Genomic DNA, 3,588 nt, shown 5'->3' on the forward strand with positions numbered 1-3,588 from the left:
TTGGAAGTATTGCTTCTTCTTCAATTTTTTGGAAGATTTTGAGTAGAATAGGAACCAAGTCTTCTTTGAATGTTTGATAAAATTCACTAGTATAGCTGTCTGGGCCTGAACTTTTATTTTGGGGAGGTTTTTGATAGTTGTTTCTATTTCCTCCCTGCTTATGGGTTTATTTAGGGCAAGCCCAGGGTTTTCAACCAGCAATCTCAGCCTTCCAGGTTGATGCTTTATCCACTGTGCCACTGCAGGACAAGTTAGTTACTATTCTTTATATTATTTTTGCTTTGTTAAAGTTTAGAACATTTAAATTCTGTCTGTTTTTTCACCATAACTTCTTTGCTTGTTAGTGTTTTTTCTTTTTAATCCAAAATGTGTGTATTGGGATGGTTCCCCACTCATCTTGGTTCCAGGTATGTTTGGTGCTGTTCCCTTCAGAAGGAGCACCCTCTGTCAGCCTTGCTTTTCCTCCCACAGGCTGACAGAGGATGGTGAAGCAGCCAACACACAAGACTACCATTTGTGCACTGCTAAAGACTAAGGATGGTTTGACTTTACAGCATCCTGGGCCTCTCGCATCCATGCAGGAGTGGCTGGGGCTCTGCACCAGGCGCCTCTTCTTGTCTCTCCTCTCCTCCTCTTCTGAATAGGGGTGGAGGACATCCACTGCGAGAGGCATGTTGTTGTGGGGAAGTCGTCACCACCGGAAAGGCGTCACTTGTTTAGTTTTTTTTTTTTAATCCAGTGAGAGGAGGGGAGGCAGAGAGACAGACTCCCACATGTGCCTCAGTTGGGATCTACCCAGCAAGCCTACTAGGGGGCAATGCTCTGCCCATCTGGGGCATTTCTCCATTGCTCAGCAACTGAGCTCTTCTTAGCACCTGAGGCTGAAGCCATGGAACCATCCTCAGTGCGTGGGGCCAACTCACTCCAATTGAGCTGTGGCTGCAGGAAGGGGCGGGAGAGAGAGAGAGAGAGAAAGAGAGAGAGAGAGAACACCAATGAGAGGGGGAGGAATGGAGAAGCAGATGGGAACTTCTGTGTGCCCGGACCGGGAATTGAACCTGGGACATCCATATGCCAGGCTGATGCTCTACCACTGAGCCAACCGGCCAGGGCTACTTGTTTAGTTTTAATTCTCTATTGAAGTGGGTTCAATGCTTCCCTTAGTCCCTTTCCCACCATGTCTCCCTTTCTGAGTTAATTTATTTAGAATTGTCTCTTTGTTGGCTACTTGTCATTATCAAGTTGTTTTTGAAGAAGGGATCACAGATGCTTTATGTTAGTAGTTTTGTTGCAACACCTTAGTTGTTCATTGATTGCTTTCTCACATGTGCCCTGACCTTCCTTGGGGCTACAGCAGACCGAGTAACCGCCTGCTCGAGCCAGCGACCTTGGGTCCAAGCTGGTGAGCTTTGCTCAAACCAGATGAGCCTGCGCTCAAGCTGGCGACCTCGGGGTCTCGAACCTAGGTCTTCCGCATCCCAGTTCAACGCTCTATCCACTGCACCACCGCCTGGTCAGGCTATGTTAGTAGTTTTAACTTAACAGAGAATCACTCACTAAAGATATAAACATAAAATAAAGCAAAATCAAATAAGACAATAACAAGATGCATCCACGTGCTCCCCATCGGACAGGTGTTGGCTTTCATGTCATCTCTCCTTTGAGTTATTTTTTTAAGATTTTTTTATTTATTCATTTTAGAGAGAGGAGACAGAGAAAGAGAGAGAGAGAGAGAGAGAGAGAGAGAGAGGCAGAGAGAGAAGGGAGGGAGGAGCAGAAAGCATCAACTCCCATATGTGCCTTGACCAGGGAAGCCCGGGGTTTTCGAACCGGTGACCTCAGTGTTCTAGGTCGATGCTTTTACCCACTGCGCCACCACAGGTCAGGCTCATCTCTCCTTTGACCTATCTTAGAAATGATGGCCCTTAGTGAAATTTCGTCTGCAACAGGGGTTGCCACATCAATTCCAATAGACTGCCTAGAATTTTTTTTTTTTTTTTTTTACAGAGGCAGAGATAGACAGGGACAGACAGACAGGAACGGAGAGAGATGAGAAGCATCAATCATCAGTTTCTCGTTGCGCGTTGCGACTTCTTAGTTGTTCATTGATTGCTTTCTCACATGTGCCTTGACCGCGGGCCTTCAGCAGACTGAGTAACCCCTTGCTGGAGCCAGCGACCTTGGGTCTAAGCTGGTGAGCTCTTTGCTCAAGCCAGATGAGCCCGCGCTCAAGCTGGCGACCTCGGGGTCTCGAACCTGGGTCCTTCTGCATCCCAGTCCGACACTCTATCCACTGCGCCACCACCTGGTCAGGCTAGACTGCCTAGAATTAAACTGACCACCTAAGGTGTTGTTGAGGACATGGAACTCACATCCACCAACACTGGTGGGAGGATGATACAAGCAGGTAGACCGACTGAGGCTGAATGTATGCCAATCCTATGATCAATCAAGCTTACTCTTGAGTGTGACTCCAACTGGAAGGCATATATATGTTTATCAGAAGAAGTGTACCTGATTGCTCATAGCCCCCAAACAGGGACTGCCCAAATGCCCATAAACAGTGTAGTCACACAACGGAATACTATTCAGTAATGAGAACGGACAATCTACAAAGACATGGACCCATGTGGAAGAATCTTACTGATATGTGGTGAATGAAAGACACCAGAGACAAAGGAGCACATGCTGCATGATTCCATTTTTTGTGAAGAACAAAAACAGGTGAAACCAATCATGGCCATGGAGGACAGAAGAGCAGCTGCCTCTGGAGGAGTTCCTGACTGGGCTCTAGGAACATCCAGGGTCTTGACCTGGGTGGTGGTCAACTGGATGTATGCACAGGTAAAAATCCATTGAGCTCCCACTTAAGATCTGTGCATCTTACTGTGTTTTATACCTAATGAAAAGTTTTAAGGCCCTGGTCAGGTGGTTCAGTGGACAGAGAATTGTCCCAGTACACTGAGGTCATGGGTTCGATCCCCAGTCAGGGCACATATGGAAAGCAGCCAATAAGTGCACAACTAAACAAAACAGCTAAGTAGAAAACCAAGTTGATCCTTTTCTCTCTCTCTCTCTCTCTCTCAAATCAATGAAAACTTTTTTTAAGTTTTAAAAAACTTTAAAGAAAGGTTTGAGGCATAAGGTCACCTCCAGCCAGGACTTGGAGACTGAATGTGCCATGCAGGCTCCCTAAATGACACCTTGATCAGCCTAGTCACCTGCTGTGATAGAATAAATTTTCTAATAATATCTACTAGACCAGTGTTTTCCACTCCACACATGCTCTTCCAGGACTTGGCCAGTTCTCCATCAAGAGCTACAGTATATGCTCCGTCGTCCCCTCCTCCCCAGCCTGGGAGAGCTTGTGACTGTTTTGACCAATAGAATGTGGCACAGGTTACACGGGCTGACTTCCAAGGCCAAGTCAGAAAGGGCGATGGCCTCCTCTGGTTCTCCTGTGACATATGTCTTTGAAACCACCATGTAGGAAGCTGGCTGTCCTGATGCCACCATGCTATAGAGACCATGCAGTGAGACCACAGCTAGGCACCTGAGGAGCCCTGCTGTCCAGCTGCTAGCGCCCTT

The 3,588-nt window shown here is 47.0% G+C and overlaps 1 pseudogene; it reads right to left on the minus strand.

The window, feature by feature from the left end:
* Positions 1-392: 392 nt before the first annotated feature.
* LOC136319260 (small ribosomal subunit protein eS27-like) lies at positions 393-673 on the minus strand (annotated as a pseudogene).
* Between the last annotated feature and the right edge of the window lie 2,915 nt (positions 674-3,588).

The sequence above is a fragment of the Saccopteryx bilineata genome, chromosome 1, assembly GCF_036850765.1.
Source record: "Saccopteryx bilineata isolate mSacBil1 chromosome 1, mSacBil1_pri_phased_curated, whole genome shotgun sequence".
In the NCBI taxonomy this organism is placed as follows: domain Eukaryota; kingdom Metazoa; phylum Chordata; class Mammalia; order Chiroptera; family Emballonuridae; genus Saccopteryx; species Saccopteryx bilineata.